We start from the raw sequence: 23,469 nt of genomic DNA, 5'->3' as shown, positions 1-23,469 counted from the left end.
TCAATTTAAATGGTCTAAATGGTTTTAATCCAATGCTCATTTGCAAAATAACATCTTTTATGCCAATACAATGACGGAGAGAATCCAGAACACTTTAACAACTGCTGTTCCCAAAAACAGCCTTTAGTAGACACATAGTAAAAGGGAAAGAAATTCTAAGCCACATGAATTATCAATGCTTCTTTAGCATATTAAGATTGTTCACATGTCATGTGGGTGTGGCTGTGCATGTGTGTGTGTGTGTGTGTGTGCTCAAGTATGTGCTTGCCATCGACTGTGTGTGTAGGTCAGAGGATAGCACGGAGGAGCCAGTTTGTTCCTTCCATAGTAGGAGTCAGAGACCAGAACTCAAACTGTCCAGTGTGGCAGCAAGCCATCTTTAACTACTTAGCCATCTCGCCTGCCCTTCCCTAACCTTTGAAAACTGTTTCGGCGTGTGCATACTTTGGCACTCAGAGGCTGCAAATAAGCACTGTTCGTAGCATCAAGCTCTTATTACTAACGTAAGGCATGTTTTATTGTAGTATCTAGGGTTTATTTCTAATCACTGCAGGACATGAAGCAGGATGTGCTTAATGCCTGTGCACTCCAGTGTTCTCGCCGGTGAGACGATTGGGTGCTTGAGCTGAGTTATAGCTGCTCTCAACTGTTTGTGTCCTTTTCTTGTTCAATTTCTCTGTTCTCTTGGTGTCCACTCATACTCCCTACACACCTGTTATGAGGACTCGGGGACAGCAGTGGTAGGAAGGAACAGGTGGCCAGCAGGGACAAAAAGAGGATGGGTAGAAATAACTGCCTAGATTCTAAATTCTCACACCCATGCTTACCGTTGAGTTCCACCAATGAGAAGTGTTGAGAGCACTCTGTTAGGCCCAGAATGAGTTATGGCATTCCTTAGACTAGAATTTAGTGCTTTGGGGTAGCTTGGCAGAGATACTAAACAGTTTGAAAGTGAGATCTGCAGTAATTTTTTTTGTTTATCTAGCATTAATTGTGTGTAAAGTTTGCAGGTCCTTTTGTTACGGAATGTTTGAGAAAATCATTGAGAATACCCTTTCATACTATGTACCTAATTGTATAGCACACAGTGAAGTATGAAAATGGGTTTAGTAAACGGTGGATTGTTTCGTTAAATTTTTATTTTTTATTTGACCTCACAGATGTTTATTCGCTCTGATGCTGCTCGTTAGTACACGGAAATACTTGACCCATGTTATTTATGAAGAAAAGGAGGTTTGTTCAGCTCATCATTAGGGAGGTCCTAAGATCAAAGTCAGGTGCAGGGCAAGGATTTGTGTTTGGCCACCGGAGAGAATAGAGGCATGTCACCATGGTGGGAATACATGAGAAACAATCTGATCCAGATGCGGGGGAGAGGTGAGGGGTGAGGTGGTGGTGGCCAGGGATGTGACTTTCATGACAGACTGCCTTCAAGAACTACCAAAGAGCGGGCTAGAGAGATGTCTCAGCACTTGAAAACCACTGGTTGCTATTCTAGAGGACCAGGGTTCAATTCTCAGCACCCACATGGCAGCTCACAACTGTTTGAAATTCTTGCTCCAGAGGATATGACACCCTCATACAATAATACATACAGGGGGAAAAAAGCCAATGCATATAAAAATAAATGCATTAAAAGATCCTGGCCTCTAAATCAGGCTGTAATCTAAAACAACAACGACAACAACAAAACCCAAAACTACCAAAGAGGTGGTGCCGCCTCATTCCCCTACGACTTGGCATCCTCTAAGATCTCACGCAGTAGAGAGGCCACCACACAGCACATCTCAGCCTCATGGGTCCAGAAGACACTAATGCAACAGCTGCCCAACAGTAACACTCATAAACGCTCTAATTTCTTCAGTAAGTAATTATCTAAAGTACTTACTGAAATTAGTCTTTAATTTCAGATATGCATTTTAGATGTTGAAAATATTCATTTTATCAATGCTACTGTGTTTAAAAAAACTCATAAACTACCCCCAACCCTGTTACTTATTGGATCATCTCAAATATTGCAAGTCTTCCTTACCTTGTTGCAGACATAAAACAGCAGTCAGTGTGTTTTGATTTTGCTGACTTTCTTCATGATTTGCTATTCCTTTGAGCGTGTGTGTGTGTGTGTGTGTGTGTGTGTGTGTGTGTGTGTGTGTGTGTGTGTGCATCTTGTATAATTCCAAATAGGCTGAATGCACATGACTTTTCAGTGTTAGAAACAAAACCCTGCAGTTCTTTGTCCTGTTTTTATGATTATAGTCAAGGTCACAGGGAAATAGAGAAATGCTTTCTAGCTAATGAAAGAAACCAGAATATTTTGTCTTGCCCACCAGAATCAACACGTATAACTTTATGGTTGGTACTGTAATTAATTTTCTATCAGATGTGATATCTCCTTATTTTTGAATAGCTCAAGGAGTTTTTAAAAATTATATAGCATTATAAAAAATAGTTTAATTGAAATCCCACACAGTTGTCTGAACATATTTTCCAACTGACATCAAATGTAGTTATTTTCATCCTAATACATTACATTGAGTGAGAGATACTTACCCACTAAAAATCAGAGAAAGCCTAATGGAAGTTCAAATGTGTGACCATTTGCTGTATTACAGTGTTATAAACCACTATTGTTATTTTTATCTAATAAGCCATGGCCTCCTCATTTAGCATCTTCCTTTCTGCACATTCATGAATTAATTGAATAAGCACTAACTCTGTGTATAAGTTGTTGGTGGTATTTGTGTGTGTGTGTGTGTGTGTGTGTGTGTGTGTGTGTGTGTGTGTTTTAAGACAGGATTTCTCTCTGTAGCTTTGGCAGTCCTGGACTTGCTTTGTAGACCAGGCTGGCCTGAAACTCATATAGAGATCTGCCTGTCTCTGCCGCTGCCTCCCTGAGTGCTGGGATTTCAGACATATAAGTTTTTATGGATGATAAATCATATATATGTATGTAAATGTATATATACATGTGTGTAGTTATTTTTCATTGCTCGCTGAACATACACTGAGTGTCATTTAATTCAAAGCAAAACTGTGAATTACTAGAGGAGGAATTGAGGCTCATAATCTTAAGCAATTTGATTAACAAACAAAGCTTTCCATTGTTAGGACGAATCTCTTAACTGGCAAGGCACTGGCTCAAAGTTCAACATTAGTTAAAAATGCCTGATAGTGTAAAAATAGTTCCACAAGCGAGCATTATTTTAAAGATATTAACATGTATGCTTTTGTCATTATTTTCATCAAAACCTTGCCAGATGTTCACTCTGTCAATGCAGACCCAACCCTGTACAGGAAGCTAGAGCCTTCAAATTGTAAATGCCTTTACTGTGACACATTCTCTACAGTTGACCACCCTGCAACCCTCTCAAGGAGGAGCATGCAGAAGAGGGTTGATAGTAATAATGGAACCTAAAGAAATATGTACATTTGTAGAAATGTAAAGTGTTCACTTAAAAATAAACTCCAGGTAAGTAAAAGAATCTTCTTTTAAATATTTAAATACATTCCACACACACATATAATCAAGACAAGTTCTTCATGACATTTTTATATCAGTAAGTATTATTCTGTCCTGCTACATTTAATGTTTAGACAACATTTCACTGTCAGATATGCTCTAATTTATAAATCTAATAGCAATCTAATAGCAACAGACAGAGAATGCCCAAGTTTTCTAAATTATTAACGATGTTATATAAAACACTATCGCTTTTTCTCCTGCATGCCTGGCACACTCTCTTTCCTGTATCTCTGCTGAGGTTAGCGTATTTTTCTTAGCAATTACAAATACAGATCCAGTCTAATCTGTCACTGTTGCTAGTGGGGCCATTCTCTCCTTCACATGGCCAAGGCCATCAAGATGAGGAGAACAACAAAGTCCTTCCAATGTCCCCAAGACACCAGCAACTGGTATTTAGGAAGGCCAAGATGGCCATCCAAAATGCTTGGTCAAAAGATTATTTTGTGATATTAGTGACTGAAACACCATACTTTAGTAGTAAAACTAGTCAAAAGGAATACCATTTTAGTAATCAGCAATCCCCTAGGAGTGAGCTTCAGACAATACCTGAATTGCACAAGAAAATTCTTTTTGACTTGTCTGTACCTGTTAGCTTATGTGCTACACTGGCTTGTTAGAAATTACAGTGCTTGCCATGTTTTAATTTGTCTTAGAATCTATGGTGTATGATGGAGCAGTCATGAACACACACACACACCACACACAGACAGAGAGAGAAGAAGAAGGAGGAGGAGGAGGAGGAGGAGAAGGGGAAGGAGAAGAAGAAAAAGGAGAGGGAGAGAGAGAGAGAGAGAGAGAGAGAGAGAGAGAGAGAGAGAGAGAGAGAGAGAGAGAGAGAGAGAAACTATTGTTCGCTTGGCATTAACTAAATACATCATGGTCAAAAAAAAAGTTTCTCATAAGTTGAGAAAGTGAACAAGGGAGGCCATAACTGTATCAACATAGCAAGTACATGTGATTGCAAAATAGGTTCTGTGCCTAAATCATGTATTGGCTTTTTTAAAAAAAAAAAACAATTTATTTCATTCAGAACATTTGGTTGTACTCTAAAATCTTGAGTCTGTTCCTTGACAATATTCAATTTTGCAATAAAGTTGTCTAATGAATTCTGATATTGGTTTTAATAACTGACAAACTAGTAAGTTGACATTTCAGCATATCAAACTCCCCTTTCTGCATGTTATGCTGTAGCCCACCTTTAGTTCCCAACGTAATTATTCTTCTTATTTTTATAATTTAAATAGAAGCAAAACTCTGAAGGAGCAGTTAAGTCAAACACTCTCATGAATAAAATATAAAAATATCATTCTAATTTATATGAATATGAGTAAAGTAAAATTAACAAATGCATAAAAAATTAAAATTACACATGAGTTAGCCCTTCTCTGAAATGACTACCTGGCAAGCATGGTGACATGAATTCCCAGAATCCCTGTGAAAATGGGCATGATGGTGCACATCTGAAACCCTGGAAGAGAAATACGTGAGTGTCCACAGTTTACATACATGCATGCACATTCACCTACATAAACATGTACACACATTAACACTAATATGAATATATACCACACACAATCACACATAAGAATGAACTCAGACACATACACACAGATAAAATAATCCATATATGCTCAAACTATTTACTTCTGCACAGAAAGTATTTTTTTCAGATATGACCTGGATTTTCTTGATTTTTTTTTAGATTTTTTTTTCCACTTCACCAGTTGTCCTTAACATTTTAACGCACCATTAAATATTCTCACATTAAAACCATTGTCCTAAAATCAGTTTCTATATGTTATTAACAAATATTTTAAAAGGCATGGGGTTACTAAATGAGTATGAAAGACTTTAAATAATGCAGCAGTACTGAAATTATAAACATACAAGCCACACTAACTGCACTCAGCAGGCTGTATTTACCAATTTATGTGTGTGCATACACATGTGTATATATATGTACACACACACGCACGCACATGCACACATTTCTATGTGACAATAGTAATCAAATAAAAGGAAGCCATTAACTTGTGAGGGCATAAGTAGAAACAGTGGGATAAGTTGGAGGGCAGGCTGTGAGAGGATTGGAGGGTGGAAAGGAATGGGGAAGTCACGTAAAGGAATTTAAAATTTTCAAATCTAAATTTAAAAGTGTCAACTTAATTCATTGGTGAAAAAGCTGAGCTTCTGTCCACAAATAGACAGACTAATTTAGAACTCCATTTCATACTCTGCACACACACACAAAATTAACTCAGGATGGACTATAAGCCTAAATAAGACTAAGCCAAGAAAATAACTTGAAGAAAACATAAGAGACAATATTTTGACTTTCAATACGAAACAATTTTTTGAAATGAACACAAAGAGATAAAACACTAAAAGGAAAATAAAACATTAATTTCATCAAAACCAAAACTCTGTTCTTTGGATGACACTGTTCAAAAAAATGACTGCAAACAACAAGTTAGCCAAAACAAAGAAAAAGAAAACAAAAAACAATGAAGCACAGTTCTAATGCAGAAAAAAGACCAACAAAACTGACTTAATAAATCATCAAATAGTTCTCTACAACAGGCAAATATTTGAGCAACCTCATCACTGAACAAGCAAGAAATGGGAAATATCACGTGAAACTATGTCTAATACCTCTGTTGTTAAGGAAATGAGAATCAAGGCCAGAGATATGCCCATCAACCCCCTGCAGTGGAAAACACTCAGAGAAAAGTACCAAGTGAGAGCAACTGCTGCATTTAGACAGTTTTGTTTTTATGTTGAAAATATAACGTGGCAAGCTACTCTGGAAAAGAGGTTGTCCATTTTTAAAAAGTTGACTATGACTACCAGTAGTAACCAAACTCCTAAAGAAAGCACATTTAATGAAGATAGACTTGGTGATAAAATCCTGCATGTCCAATTCACCTCATGAGTTCCACCCCCCGGTGCAGAGACGTTGACAACTGGTGGATGCTGAGGATGGAGAGCCAGTTTTCATTAAGGCCGTGGCGCCTGGTAGATCTACCACCAAGAGAATTTTGAGTTGAAGGCCAATCTGATACTACAAATTGAAGCTCTGTCCTTAGATGTGGAGATAAGGAAGAGAAAAAGAAGAGGATATTTTGTGATTGCATAAATACTTAAATATAAATATTTATAATAACCTTGTTCATAATAACCAAAATCTGGAAGCAGCTGACCTATCTATTATCTGGTAAGTGAATAAAGAAACTATGGCATATGTAGTAAACTACTGAGTCACAACAGAGAGGAGCAAGATATTAATCTGTGCCCACAACATGGATGAATTCTCCCCGTAACTCCATTATATTAAGTAAAGGAACAAACTCACAGGCTCGATGACCTAGGGGTCCATCTTATGAACACCCTGAACAAGTGAGAATGTGCAGGGCGAGGACTGAGTCACGGCCAGGCTCCAAGGGCAGGGGGAGCTTGTAAAGACTCTGCCAATCACTGTCAAACAGCTCTGAAGGTAGACGGACTTTATTATACCACTGCAATTTATGTAGTCAACCTTACTCTCCCAAAGGCAGAGAGAAAAAAGGAGCAATAACTATCGTCTGAGTTACCCCAGAGCATATTCACGATCTTAAAAAAGTACAATGTAAGGAAAGTAACTTTCGTTTTACTTTAATAGCCTGACAAATGCATAATATTTTGTCTCATAGCTACAATAGAAGTTATCTAAAATGCATTTAGTGTTCTGTGTTTATGAATCATGCCATAGTGTAGTTTTATTAGAATCATCTTGAAGAAGTCATAAATGCAGGAGTTTGAAGCCCAGGCTGCTTATTGACAAGTGTCCCTCGGAAAGGCCTTCCCTACATTCTTGAGATATGTAAATATGGCCGTTAGCACGGCTGCAGAGAGTGGCGTGTGCTGTTTGAATGGTGTATATTGCTTCATTTACTTCTAGTTCGATAAGCATTTTTCTAAATACTGATTGACCAGTTTGTAGTTTTTGTGTTTTGAGTATTTGGTTGTTATTATTTGTCTCTGTCCCACTTCAATGTGATCTTTAAATTATTTAGGTAATGTTTTCTTCTATTTATATAAGGTCTAAAATGTTTTCTAAAGGAAAGTTGAGAAGAGATATGAGATGGTGTTGTGATAATAATCAGAATGAAATCTATATTTAAAATAATATACATATTTTATTCTTAAAATTGTTAAACACAAGATTTGATCAATGAAAAAAAATAAAAATTGATGTAATAGTTTTATTTTAATATCAGTATTTTTTCATTTTTCTTTTATAGAATGATCCAGAGGGTCCTAGAGACCTGCAAGTAGAACATTATGATAGGCAGATTTGGGCACAGGGGTCCCGCTCAAACTAAGGCAACAGCCAAGGACAGTACAGGCCGTAGAACTTTAAACCCCTACCCAGATCTAGCCAATGGTCAGAACATTCTCCACAGTAGAGTGGAGAGTGGGATATGACTTTCTCACATACTCTGGTGCCTCACCTTTGACCATGTCCCCTGGAGGGGGAGACTTGGTGGCACTCAGAGGAAGGACAGCAGGTTACCAAGAAGAGACTTGATACCCTATGAGCATATACAGGGGGAGGAAATCCCCCTCAGGAACAGTCATAGGGGAGGACAATAAGGGGGAAAATGAGAGGGAGGGAAGAATGGGAGGATACAAGGGATGGGATAACCATTGAGATGTAACAAGAATAAATTAATCATAAAAAAAAAAGAAAGTGGATGTTTTCGTGGAATGTATTCTGATTATGGTTTCTTTCTTCTTATTCCTCTTCGTTCCTCTCCACCTCCTTTCCCATCTGGATTCATAACTTTTCTATCTCTCATTAGAAAACAAACAGGCATCTAAGGAATAGTAAGATAAAAATAGAGAAAATAAAATAAAATAGATAAATAAATAAAAACAAGCCAGTATATGAAAAAAAAATACCAAACAAGAAAAACAGCCAAAGAAAAGGCACAAGAAACTCATATAGAGGCAGAGACACACTCTCACACACAGGAATCCCATAAAGCCCCATTCTGGGAAGCAATATTATATACGCAAAGGACTTATAAGGCTAAAAAAATGTTCTGACGTCACATTATGAAACAAAGATGTCACTACGTTCCTTTTGTATTGGCCATCTAGGCCTGGCTGTGGGGCCTACCCTTAAGTGTGGTTTATTCCCCAGTGGTTCGTTTCTTTCATTCTGTGAATATTGCCTGGCTCTGGGTCTCTATATTTGTTTCCATCTGTTGCAGTAGGAAGCTTCTCTATTAATGGCTGAGCAAGGCCAGAATCTATTGAGCACAGCAGAATGCTGTTAGTAGTCATTTTACTGCTACGTTCTTTTAGCAGAGTAGTAGAATTTGGCTTCTCCTAGTTCCTTCACCTATCTGCTGTCACTTTCTTGGCCACTGAGACAGCTTTGAGTATGGGTTCCACTTAATGGAGTGAGTCCTAACCCAAATCAGATATTGGTTGGTTTACGTCCACAAGCTTTGTGCCTCTTATGCTCCACTGTGTCTTGCAGAAAGGTCACTCTTGTAGCCAAGAGGCTTGATAGCTGGATTGGTGGTTACTTTTCTCCTTTGGTAACAAATAGTACTTCTTAGTACCGTGAATACTAATTCATAGGGGCATTCTAAGAATATCGTTTATTGTTAATGTTTGAGTAGAAGAAAATATCTTACGTAGTATGTGTATCTTTGCATCATTTTAAAGAGATAGTTTTATTTATTTATTTATTTTTTTACTTTTTGAAATATACCACTGCTGTTCAGGTTTTGAGAAATCCATACTGCAGACAATGGATTCTGGTTATGTCCCACCCCTATTTCTCTCTAAGTATTCCCAGATGACCTTCTACCTCCTCATTTCAAGGTATTTTTCTTGTTCTTTTATAACCCTTAAAGTCCATTTGTGCTGCAGACGTACTCAGTTGGTGTGGAGCACCCACTGGAGCCGGGTGGGTGGAGTACTAGGGCCCAAACCCCTATTGAAAACCGATTCTCCCTCCCCAGCATAGGAGACTCATTAACTACAGCCCCAGAGCTAGACTGGCTGTTGGCTTGGTCTTGTGTACCTCTCCTGCAGGCAGCCACAGATGCTGAGAATCCATGAGGGCAGCCATCCTTTCATATCCAGAAGACTGTTTTTCTCTGGTCCTCCCTGGACCCTCTAGCTATGATTGCAGAGATCAAGGCTCCAAAGGGTGAACCCCCCCCCCCACTATTACTGGGCTAAATTGACATACCACTAAGCTGTGATCTAAGCTTTTGTTTCTACACCCATAGATGATGGCAGCTCTCAGACTTCATCAGAAGGACACTTTGTGCAGTGGAAAAGCAGTTGAGGCAGAAGCTCATAGCTGTTAAGGGTCCAGAGAATCAGTGCTCTTGGAATGGCCGCCACAAACAGGACATCTATGTCATTTCTAGAAGGTTCAGGGAACATTTTGGGAGAGAAGGACGAATGATCATAAGAGATAATTTTTCCTCAAAAATAATTAGCACTGGTAAATAAGGTACCACTGGTAATTATGGCACACACTTAATCCTAGCAGCACAGGAGGCAGAGGGAGCAGGATCAGGGTCTCCTATTTATCATCTGCTATGTAGCAAGTTAGGGATCAGTTTGGGACACGGGAGGCCTTGTCTCTAAAAGCAAATAAACCTATCTCTGATAGCATGAATAAAGAGGAAACTATTTGCTTCCCAGATAAACGGTAAAGACAGGGATCAACAGAGACTGAGTTCATGTTTCTGGGTTTCTTTTGAACTCTTTTGAAGTTTTGGGACTTCTGAAACCAGCCCAGTGGTATATTAAACTCATTTCAGTTCCTGTGTTTGAATTATCTTTAAAGTATATTCTGAAAGTGCTACCCAGTGCTTGTTTGCATCTCTGATATGAGTATAAGTGAAGTAGGGATCAAAGAGGGGCCAGGAATGAGGTGTGAGAAGGTTCCATTGCTGTATGAGCTGCTGTGGAAGAACCTTAAGTGGTGTGTCTGCGTATCTGAGTCAGTTGTTTATCAGAGGTCAACCAACACAGGAGGATGTCCTATAGGAGCCAGGGTTTCTGGGACTGCAGCAGGGCTTCCATTCCAGCATACTTGAAGGCATTAGCTTTGATTAGAAGGAAATATGTACCTACTGAAGCTACTGAACAGGGTGAAACACATATAGATATATTTGTAAACGGCAAAGGGAGATTCCCACCCACTGTCTCCTATTATTTTTAAGAGATGGAGTAAGGATACCGACTGTAAATTAGGGTTCAGAGATGTTAACAAAGGATTTTTTTTGAAAACTTATCCTGAACATTGAAATTTTAAATTTTGCTTTTAAAATTTACGTGAGATTTGGGTGTGGGGGACATATTGTGTTCCTTTTTTTTTTTTTTAATGTGTTAGATCCTGGACAGATAGCTTGGTAGTTAGGAACACTGATTACTCTTCCAGGGGAAGGGTTCAATTCCCAACACACACATGGTGGCTCACAACCATCTGTACCTCCACTTCCTAGAGAATTTGATACCCTCTATTGGCCTCTGTTGGTACCAGACATGCAAGCAATACACTGAGATACATGTAGCTAAACATTCATATACCTAAAAAATATATGCCTTAATATGTTTCAGGCCAATGAATCATATAACATATATTTTGACAATTCTAACAATTGTTGCTATTATGTTTATATTTTCCATGCTTTTGTACTCTGCTGCCTCTAATGACTTGAGTCCACAGATAGTCTAAAAACTAGAATAATGCAAATAAATTACTCAAAAGACTGCCTTCAGCATTATTTTGGGATATCAGCTTTGAAGTCATAAACCTCAAGAAAGAAAAGAATTATTAAACAATTCTCTTAAATGGCCTTAATCACTACAGAAAGACAATCATATCCAATTGCCAAAAGACATGTATAAACCCAAAATAATGTTTTATAATTTATACTGGCCTACATAAAGAAACAATAGTTCTATATTAAAAGCAACTCCAGGTTTCCAATTTTAGCCAGTCTTGCTTTGTTTTGTTTTGTTTTTTCACTTGATCCTCCAATTGAAGAAATTGATATTCTTTTGTGTTTCCCACTGTAGTTCCAAGAGCCTTTGAATTGGCTCATCAGATACAAGCACTGACTAGATTGTCGTTTCTGAGAGGGGGCCATAGCGAGACTTGACAATTTCCAATTAAATCTATAGACTACCATGGAATTTTTGGTTTCACGGCTTGCTCAAAACTTGATAAACAGAAACCTAAATTCTATGAAAATCTGTCCTCCCTGGTGAGAATGTGTGTCCAGTCTTAGGTATGACAGTGCTTTAGTGATGAGGGGCAGCGAGCACCATAAGAGGACTGGAAGTCTCTGGGTAAATAGTTTTCAGGTGGTTAAATGCTTGAGGGCCTGGGTTTGAGTTGCAGACCCCCATGTTAAAACCCATGCATATACAGCCCAGGCTGAGGAGGAGGAGGCAGCAAGGATTGTAAGGCTCACTTGCTGGCTAGCCTACCTTACTTGCTAAACTCCAGAACGATGAGAGCATGCTCAAAAAGCAAAGCTGAGAGGCAGCTCAGCATTTAAGGAAACTTTCATTGTCAGCAGAAATTTGGATCTCATCATCGAAATCAACCCCTCCTAAATCGAGCTTCAGGAGTACCGATCCTTCCTTCTGGCCTCTAGAAGCACTGCTCTTATGTTCTCACGCCATTACACATACACATATGTACACAAATAAAATACTTGGAAAAAAATATACTTTTTAAAACCCAGGGTGGATGAGGCATGATGAAGCACATCTCCCTAAGATTATCCTCTGGCATGTGTATGTATGTATACACAGATGCATATGCACCCAAACTTACATGTACATACACATACATATGCATACATGAAATACAAAAATTAAAATTATACTCATTTGACTCTGTAAGCACATAGTCCTGTAACAGTGCTGGAGGAGCCTTGCCATCTAAAGGGAAAGGATTTTCAAGTGAACGCCTTTTATATGAAGCAGCTGCATTAGTTGTAGAGTGCGTTCTTTCCTCTTGGGATTTTGCCTTTGCTTTGCTGAGCCAGACTAGACTCTACTCTTATTTGCGCTAATGCTGTAATGTTCTCTGCAGCCCCGAGCCTGCAGCATGTTGCCCCTTAGAGTTGACAGTAATGCTTTTTTCTATTCATCGGGGGACTTTTAACAAGATGCAGCCTAAGTGTTGGTCTCTCAAGAGCTAGATGATAGATTTTATTTGTCCACATGCATAGAATGTAGGAAACAAACCCGAAAATAATATATATAGCTGAGAAGGAAAAAAAAAACCCAGGCATCTTTGCCAGAGCAGATAGAGTATCAGGAGGAAGGGATGGGGCTCAGGAGGTGAGATGTTTCAGTAGTCTGCTGGGAAATGGGACTAAATGTAAAATTATTAATGAAAATGTCATTAGCATAGCAAAGTTATTTTAAGTACCTTCTAAATATTATTTATGAGAAATACTTTGAGAACGGAAAGTTTATTATTCATGGCTCAGATTAAGCAGTTTAGATTTTTACTGGGATGAAAATAAGGAAGCAGTCACTGCAATGGTATAAACTCCTTAATGGGCCAGCCTCATCCTGAGCTCACCGTGGCTGTCATGTAAGATATTGTCAAGTGAGACAAGAAAGAAGACCTGTAGCTGCAGAGAAAAGTGTGCGAAGGACCTGTAGGACGGTTCAGGGAGTAAAGCATGTTGCTATGTAAGCTTGGTCATCTAATGGAGAAGAAACCTTTCACAATGTTGCACCAACACCTGCACGTGTTGGCTGTGGCTTGCGTTCCACACATGCATCATCTGTCCCTCCCTCCACACATCACTGAAAATCTATCAACAAATGTGAGGGAAGACTGATCTGGGAAAGGAGAGAAGGGTGGGCTACAGCCGCCGCTGCAGAAGACTCAGGATGCGCCAAAATCAAATGCTGAGCCCACAGCACACCTCTATCTAAGCCTAAACCTATACCTATACCTAAACCTGTACCTGTACGTAAACCTATACCTAAACCTATACCTGTACCTGTAGCTGTACCTATACCTAAACCGGTACCTGTACCTAAACCTATACCTATACCTAAACTTATACCTATACCTATACCCAAACCCAAACCCGTACCCATACCTATACCTCTATCTATACCTATACCTGTACCTGTACCTAAACCTATACCTATACCTAAACCTATGACTATGCCTATACCTAAACCCATACCTTTACTTGTACCTAAACCTATACATAACCTATACCTATACCTAAACTTATACCTATACCTAAACCTGTACCCGTACTCGTACCTATACCTATACCTAAACCTATACCTGTACCTGTACCTAAACTTAAACCTATACCTATGTATAAACTTATACCTGTACCTATACCTCTATCTATACCTATACCTCTATCTACACCTATACCTATATCTATACCTATACCTATACCTCCCCCAGGCTACAATCAGGGAGCATGTAGTGCCACAGAACAAGCCTTGGACGAGTGATCTAGAATCAAGATAAAAGACTTATTACAAATGTATGCAAATATCAGCAGCCTAAATCGCATAAGACACACCACATGGAATTTGCTTGATGGGGGGAGTTAGGGGAGGGGGGAGAAAGAAGGAAAGGGAGAGAGAATGAGAGAGAGAATGATGGACTTATCAAATCTTTATTACCCAGATAGGAATCAGCCTCACAAGCTCAGAAGCTGTGTCTGGGAATGGACCACTTCTGACAGTTTGATGCAAAGGTAGAAAGGACTTTATTACAGAGGCGACACAGCTGCAGCATCTAATTATAATTTATTTGAATACAGTGCAAGTTAACAGCAGCAAGACGGTGGGCATTCTAATAGCATTAGGAAGTCGGGAAGTGGGGTGTCTTTATGAATACAAGTATAGCAGTGGAGAATGTCCTGTCCATTGGCTAGATCTGGGTAGGGGTTTGAAGTTAGTCCCCCTCAGGCACAGTCATAGGGGAGGGAAGTAAGGGGAAAATGGGAGGGAGGGAGGAATAGGAGGATACAAGGGATGGGATAACCATTGAGATGTAACAAGAATAAATTAATAAAAAGAAATTATTTTGAAAAAACAAGTATAGAGGTGGAAACTTAAGCAAAGAGTGGTCTCTCAAGTTGCTTTTGTTTACAAAATGCTGGGGTCTAGGATGGAGTATTCTAACACAACTAAAGAAAATATGTTTATATCTCACTTCCAAGGCTCAAATGCTCTTTGGTGTAATATTTGCTGAAGATATATAGCCCTTGTTTTGGGAGAAAAAAAAAGTAAGAAAAATTTTAGAGGACTATTGAATAATTAAGGACATGGGGTATGTGAGGTCATAATTTCTCTGGGCTCTAATTATTGGTCCTTGCTATTTTCAGCAGTTTATTCTACTCTTCTAGTTTCATTTTTAGAGAACGTGTTTACTTCCTGCTGGGCATATTCAGCTAGGTGCCAGGGATCCTTGTTCTTGTGTCAGTCAGTAACCATGGCGGTTTGAGCGTTCCTGCCTACACCCAGAGCCCATGCTAAAGGCAGCCTCACGAAAGCTGAGAAGAACCCTGCCACTCTATTCCCCAAACAGAGATATTCATTTGGGGGAAAAGAACTCCACATGAGTGTATTTAAAGATTAAATCCTTATAAAGATTTTTACAAAATTCTTATTATTTTGCCCAGGGATGGGATGGAGTACAGTTTTATCTAAGTATTGGCTATGGGGGGCTACAATACCCCCATGCCTCTCTCTCATCTACTTTGAGACGTTTCAAACCAGAAGGATGGGACCTCATATTGCTCTTGTTTCGTGTCAAATCTTCCTTCTTGAGACTGAGGAGCTGTGCTGCTGTGAGTTCATCTCTCTGGTTGTGGGATCTGTCCAGCTTTCACTGCTCAGCTACTTTCATTCGTAAAACTGCCCAAATGTGAGCCGAACAAAGAAGACAGCAATGGGGGCGGTGGGGGGGGGGGAGCCCAGGAAACCTCGGCCCTACACAAAGAACTAAAGGCAACTGGTGAAAGACAGGAGTGGGCAATTTGGACTTTATCAGAGAGGAGCAAACCAAGTGGTTGTCCACTGCCAAATGGCCATCCCTGAAAATATACATACAAATAACATTATATGGACTCAGAATGTTATATATATATATATATATATATATATATATATATATATATATACACACACACATATATATATGTGTGTGTGTATGTGTGTGTACACACATATATACATACATACACGCACATATATGAAAAACAATTAATGAAAAAGACTATGAATTTGGAAGAGCAGGGATATATATATATATATGAAGGTTTGGGAGAAAAAAGGAAAAGAGAGAAAGAAAGAGGGGCGGTTCGGAGAGAGAACATAAGAGAAAACTAATATTAGGCCTGTATTTTACCATAACATTTGGCCAGAGCTTCTTTCTTTTCCTTTTTGTTACTGACCTGTCTCCCAGGTGAAGGGCACCCATGCATGGTACAGATCTGCTGTGTAGGGTATGTGCCTTATGGTTGGTACACAGTCTCCTCATACAATATTAGCTCCTTTCATATTACTTCATCCTTCTGGTCCTGGGCCTAGGATAGGAGAGAGAAGATAGCCTTCATATGACATCCAGAGTACGTATGACTACTGTGGGGGATCCCTCCTTGCTTCTCTCACCCACACTGAGCAAGCTTCCGCTCCCTCTGTGGGTGAAGGCCCATTCTCTTCTCCTGGGACGTTAGTAGCCCTCTTGTAAGGGGATACAGCTCTAGGAAGTTGACGTCTGTGAAGTGTTCTGCTGTGAAACATCCATCTTCTTCCCAAGCACTGTGATACAGTGGCCAACATTCTTTTTACGGTACATTTCTCCAGTGACAATAGTATTAGGTCATCCTGTTTGTTTGAGATGAGGTTTAGCTCTGCAGACTAGGTTGGCCTTGAACTCTCTTGTCCATAGCTTTCCAGCTACTGGGATTATAGGCATCTACTGTTAGTCAGCCTACTGAGGCATTCATCTGTCCCCAGGTGGATAGAGTTGTCAGGCACACTCATCTTAGAGAAGGGATATGACACTCCCCTGGACATCTCTACTCTCTCTCTCTCTCTCTCTCTCTCTCTCTCTCTCTCTCTCTCTCTCTGAAAGTTCCTTCCTCCTGGGCCTCTCCTCCTCTTCATTATCTCATTGTAACAAAGGACAGAAACTGGTCTGGCTTCTTCTGCAGTGGGTAATAGGAGGAATACTACCCACTCGGCCTTGCGTTTTTTTAGTTTCTTTTCTCAAGGCAACATCCTTGTAATGTGTTCAAGATGGAGAAAAGAATGAAGAGCAACACACTGCTTTTCCAGCAAGGCCGATGTTTATTGTCTATTTGGAGGTGCTGTTATAACTCCTTTGAAACAGAGGCCAAGAAAAGTCAAGACACTCACCCAAGGTACTCAGTAATAAGGGGCAGAGCCTGAATTAAAGCTAGGCAGGCTGATGATAAAGGCTGTACTCTAAATCCTGCATCCTATGGATGGTAAGATGAGATGCCCTATAGTGAGTTGTGCATTTTAAGGCAAGTAACATAAGATGCCTACCTGTGATTCGTGAAGGCAGGAGCCTAAGATATTCGGCTATCTACTTTTGACAGCAAGCCTGAACGAAATCTTTCTACAGAATGGGACTGGAGTTTATAGTCCTGTGAGTCTCATCAAAGCTTGGTATCTGCTATAAAACAGAAACAAGCACTCACTCCAGGGACAGTGAGAGTCCAGGCTTATATTTTATCGAAATAAAACATTTATTGAAACGTGTAATCATTTTCATCAGCTCTGTTCTTGTGGACTAACTAACCAAAATTAGTTAAATTTGTAAAATATTTCATAATTTAGTGCCACCTACTGAGCTGTTTATTCCATTTAGTGTGTTAGATGGTTGAGAGGATTTTTTAAATGACGCTGATGTGTCGGAGTACATACAAGAAAGGTATAAACAAGTAAATAAATTTATATTTTTTTCAACCCTTGGCAAATACCCAAGAATGCAAAGCCATTTGTTAGTGAGATAGATGTACACTAGTTGAATTTCAAGTTGCTAAAATTACGTTGATTTTCTGTATCACATCTTAATTATGCCACAAAAAAAAAAAAAAGGCCATGGGTCGACTTAAAAGAGATACTAATATTAGCAATAGAAAAAGCAGATGAAAGTTGTTCTTCCTGGTAGAGGGGCAGTTAGAGATTAAAAAGGACCATGGAGATGGAAGAACCATAGACCACAGCATGCCTCAAAAGGTCAAAGGATGACTTGTTACATGCAACTTCCAAAGCACATGTACCTCCTCACAGACCATAATGAATTAATGTCCAGCCACCTTGCAGTTACATATTCCCATGTATGATAAAACCCCAACTCATTGATAAGACCCTCAGAATTGCAATCCGTGATCTGAAGGTTTTCTGATATTTTTTCCTTGACATCATCTAAAACACAGTCAATTATGTTATAAGCTGAAACAAGCATTCTTCACTGATTTGTACAGGGAGGTTGGAAAACATCTGTAACCCCAGCACTCATGGGTAAGAGACAAATGAATCATCACAAGTTAGAGGCCAGGTTGGTTTTTAAAGCAAGTTCCAGGTAGGCTGTAGATAGATAAAGAGACCCTGTCTCAAAAACAAACATCAATCAAACAAACGAAACCTGAATGAAAAAGAGCACATCAGAGAGTTTTGTGAATATCACCACAGATTGTGAGCAGTGACAGAAGAAAAGAAATAATTCTGATCAAGTCTAGTTTTGTCAAAACAATGAATATAATTACACCCAGGAGCTTGTGTGAAGGATTGCTTATGGGCACCTGCAGCATTGAAAGGACATTTTCCCCACAACCTCTTGGAGGAAGGGTTTGGCCTGTGAACTCATCCCAGCAGCCTTTGTCTGCAAGCTTTGCTCCTGGTACCTTACATTAACTGTCTCATTAGAAGGGCAAAGAGCAAGGAACCCCTTTCCTCCTCTGTGATGGAAAGTTGATGGGCCCACTTCAGCTGATCACGGCTCCTGGCCATTCAAGATGGCCATGCTCTGTTATGCCAGAACATAACTATTCAATCTACAGCACTGTCCCCCTTTCTCCAGTTCTTACAGTATTCCCTTCTGTGATATCTCCTCAGCCTCAGTTAGGGCAATAAAGGCACCTGACATTGGGATGAGCACTCAGTGCATTCATGGGGGCCCGGGGAGGGTAGGCATGCACATGCTACAGAGCATGTATGGAGATCAGAAGACAAGTCTCAAGTATGGGTCCTTACCCAAGCCCATTTGAGACTAGGTCTCTGCTGTCTAGTGATGCTGGCTTGCAAGACCTGGAGATTCTTCTGTTTCTGCCTGCAGACATATCTCGTTTCAGATGCATACAGTACCTGGCCTTACATAGGTTCTGGGCATTTGAAATTGGGTATTCTTTTTTTATGCTGCAAACAATTTACCCACAGAGCCATCTCCCCCCACCCCACCTCACCCCACCCCACCCCACCCCACCCTAGGAAAAATTTCAGAATGAGATTCCATTTCAGGCACACCACTAGACTAGATAGTTAAACTAGGAAAACCGTTTATGCCTACCTGCTGTGTGGGGAGACAGGAAGAATTGATTGTATGCTTATCTGAAAAGTGACTGAAGAAAAAAAAAACTTCAGGTGGAAGCAAGTGGTTTATGCCAGGCTTCATTCTGAGCCTGAACTGAATGCTAACCAGCCTTAACCTTGGTCTGGCTCTGCTCTCCCAGGCAGTTTGTTCTTTCATATATGTGGAGACTCTATGTTTGATGCACACATGTATGCACTGTAGCATATACAGATATCTTTGTGCCATGGCCATCTTCACTATGAAAATCTAAAGGCCACAGCCACATAACTAATTTAGTTTCTTTTCTTTTCATGCTCTTATAATTTTTTTTTAACCAAAGAAACAAACACACAAACAAGCTTTCACCAGACATGGTCGCTTTCATTTTTATGGCAGGGCATAAGGGGATGACGCACGAAGATGGATGGGAAATGTTCAGCAACAGATGATCTTATAGCCAAGGGTACATAGGGAGGCCCACTAAATAACAAAAGGATAGGAGGGAGGGAGGGAGGGGAAGGAGGGAGGAACAGAGGGAGAGAGGGAGGGGAGGGAGGGAGGGAGGGAGGGGAAGGAGGGAGGAACAGAGGGAGAGAGGGAAGGAAGGGAGGGAGGAGGGGAAGGAGGGAGGAACAGAGGGAGAGAGGGAGGGGAGGGAGGGAGGGAGGGAAGAAATACATGTGTATCACGGAGGAGAATAGGGAAAGGCCAACAGGACCAATACGTCCTTGATTTCTGTGGAGGACTATTACTTTTTATGAATGACTCCAAACACAGTTATATAGAATTACATAGTCACAAATTTGATTTTTTTTTTTTTGTAGTAACAAGATAAGCCAGGCAGGAATGCAGATTGCAGTGAGTGATGAAGCCTTACCGTTTATTCAGTCTGTTCTTGGTGCCTCTCAACGTGCCTTGGTTTTTGCTTGTAAGGAAAAGTAGTTATTTCCTCTTCAGGTGCTCTGACAAAATTCCCCATGAAAATAACTCAAGGGAGAAAGGGTTTGTTTTAGCTTTCTGTTCCAAGTTTCTGCCCATCACTTCAGGGAAGAAACAGCAAGAGGAGGCTAAGAGAACTAGTTATGCTACAGTTCAGTCGGGAGAGAGCAACAGGCTCACGCCTGGCACTACTCAACTAGCTCTTTTACTTTCATTAGTTTCAGGGCACATCCAGCTCATGAGATGGTGTCACTCATGCTAGATCGAGACCTTCCTCATCAGTCAGTGTAATCAAAGTGAACACCTTCAGACTTAAAAAGACCCTCACTGAACTCTCTTCCCAGGGTGATTCTGCACTGTGCATGCTGACAATTAAAATTAAACACAGTGGGCATATGCCGTTAATGGCTTTAAATGGTGTACATTTCATTCATTGTGAAGAACAAATGAATTTTAGATTTTTTTTTTTTTTACTTTAATGGCTAATGCTGAGTAAGAAAAGAACACACAGACAGCTAAGAAAACATTGCTTTTCTGGTTTTGTGTTTTGATTTACATTTTTTGGTGTGTGTGTGTGTGTGTGTGTGTGTGTGTGTGTGCAAGAGAGAGAGAGAGAGAGAGAGAGAGAGAGAGAGAGAGAGAGAGAGAGAGAGAGAGAGAGCGCAGAGGTGTGTTGATACATGATGAATTCAGTAATTGGCTTTTGCCTTCCACCTTCTTGAGACTGTCCCTCTTGCTGTTTCTGTTGCCATACGGCACCCTAGTTCATGCTAGTTTAATCATGAGCTTCAGCCTAGAGATGCTCCTGACTACACAGCCCACTTCACCACAGGAGTACCAGAATTACAGACAAGAACAGCGAGGTCTACCTTTCTGCATTTGTTCCAGGGACCCAACTTGGTCAGGTTAATGTGGTAAATGCATCTACCTGCCATGACTGTTATCCAGCTCGTTATTAAGTATTATCTTCAGCTTATTATTCACTTACCATTTTAGTTTATAATAAATTGTAATCTGTCAACATAAAATATTTTTGTATCAAATGTATCAGTTTTTAAAAATATTTTTTTTGTGTTATTACAATTCTTTGATTGTAATTCATATTTAGGAGAATTTTGGTAGTTTTCATTTCCCATTACCCTCTCTCGTCCCCTTCCCTCGCTTGAATCAGGAAATGAATTAAGATATGTGAAATATTATATCCAAATATCAGATTGAATAGTGGTGTGTGTGTATGTGTGTGTGTGTGTGTGTGTGTGTGTGTGTGTGTGTGTTGAAATCATTTGCCACATTTTGTAAATATAGTCAAAACATAATGAATAAAGAACTATTTCAATGAGTATTAAATCCAGCCCTCTCATTTTAGAGAGGGGTGTGAGAGTTGAAAAGTTCACAGAGGTCTTGGGACTCTAGATTGGGTGACACCTGAGGAACTTCATTTTTTTCAGTAAATATGCTGGCTTATTTTTTTATAAGAATCAGCTACATGCAAAGTACATGCCTGGGAATATTAAATTCCCAACACAAGTTTCTCAAGAGAAAGAATCATTTTCAGAGATTGAGTCAAGACAGCCCAGGGATCTTGTCCAAAGTTACACATTTTTGCTTCAGGAAAGATTTATAAAATAAATAAAGGAGCACACTGTCTGCACTACCATGTATAATTGAACTTCCTTGACCTTTCTCTTTCAAACGGGAAAGTGACCTTTTCCTTTCAATTTACTATTTTTTGTTTTCTAGATTATATTTACATAATTTCCTCCTCCTCCATTCTTCCCTCCAATTTTTTCATATACCCATCTTTGTTCTCTTTCAAATTCATGGCCTTTTAAAATTAACTGTTATATACACATATAATATAATATGTTATATTCTATATGTGTAAATAATTATAATACACACATATGTTTATGTATACACATGCAACACATACATATATATGTTATACACACACACATATATATGTGAATATATACATATTCTGATATAATGTGCACAGTCTCTACAATGTCCCTTGCATCTAGGTTTTCAGGGCTGACCGTTTGGTATTAGATGACAAATTGATGTGTCCTTTCCTGGGTTAGACAGCGTCTCCCATTCTCAGCATTCCTTGTTACTGTAGTTCTTTGGGTAGGGTTGAGGCTAGGTGGTGTTCTTCTAGTCCACTCTGAAAGTATGACTTGGAGGGATGAATAACTGTTTCACTGATAGGAGGCTTCATTCCACTATGTCAGCACTATGTGGTCTCACGTTTGTGCTCTGATCACAGCTCTCCAAACCATTTCAAGGAATTAGGTTGAATTGGAATGCTTAGTTTAGTTCTGAATTTTAATACTTATATTTGCAAAATTAGATGGATTTTCTTGTAAGTGAATCATAACAGGAAAGATTATTAAGAAGTATACACATAAGCCAGGCATGGTGGCAGGCACCTTTAATCTCAGCACTCAGGAGGCAGAGGCAGAAGGATCTCTGTGAGTTTGAGGCCAGCCTGGTCTCCATAGCAAGTTCCAGGAAAGCCAGAGCTACATAAAGACTCTCTCTAAAAGGAAGAAAAAAGTAAATAAATATACAAAGTGCACAGAGAAGTCAAAGTAACCTAAGATTTAGTAGATACTTTGATTTTTATAGCTACACTCTATAAAATTATTCTCTCTATACATAATATGTACATCTAACATTGATCCTAGGTTTGTGGTATCGATTCAAGGGGGGTACACTTTTAATCTGCATTATGAAGATTTCTAACAAAAAATCTCAGAGTCGAACTGCAAACATTTTTCTAATGATGTATTCAAGAAGGTGATTTTAGACACAGAAACTGATGTGTGCTCATTCAAACTAGCAGATTTCACATAGTGTGAATTCAATTACTGCTGAACCTCTAATGAGACCATAAACAAATCCAATAGCAGAGATTGGGGCCTCCCATGGGAAAGGGACATTTGCATTCAGCATCTTCCAGGAAGAAAATCTTTACCAGTGTTTGGGGCAGTCAACACAGATTCCTTGGCATGTAGTGTTACAGCGATGACCTTATCTAGTAAAGGTTAAAGGTGTCAAGGTTATATAATTATTATGCAAACAGGTATACTTTTTATTTTTCGAGGAAAAAGAAAATCAGCAACATAAAACACCAAAAAAGGAGAGAGAGAGAGAGAGAGAGAGAGAGAGAGAGAGAGAGAGAGAGAGAGAGAGAGAGAGATTATTCTTTGCAAGTAATGACAGAGTCCTGGTTATCCGATACTCTGTAGATGTTTACACTTGTGTCATCACCTGTGCACAATCGTTTCCACTTGCACTTCATTGTAGAAAATAAAGTAGCAATTCTTCCAGACACTTGCCTCATGATCTCACAGACTAGTAAGATACTGGG

General features: G+C 39.5%; 1 protein-coding gene across 29 annotated transcripts in view; it reads left to right on the top strand.

Annotated features, from left to right (window-relative positions):
- Nucleotides 1-23,469, top strand: part of RIMS1 (regulating synaptic membrane exocytosis 1) — a 487,053-nt gene that overhangs the window by 142,134 nt on the left and 321,450 nt on the right. The window lies entirely within an intron of this gene.

This window comes from Acomys minous (assembly GCF_964271855.1).
Source record: "Acomys minous genome assembly, chromosome: 13".
In the NCBI taxonomy this organism is placed as follows: Eukaryota; Metazoa; Chordata; class Mammalia; order Rodentia; family Muridae; genus Acomys; species Acomys minous.
Note: the sequence above shows the minus strand (reverse complement) of the source record. Positions and strands in the feature narration are given on the sequence as shown.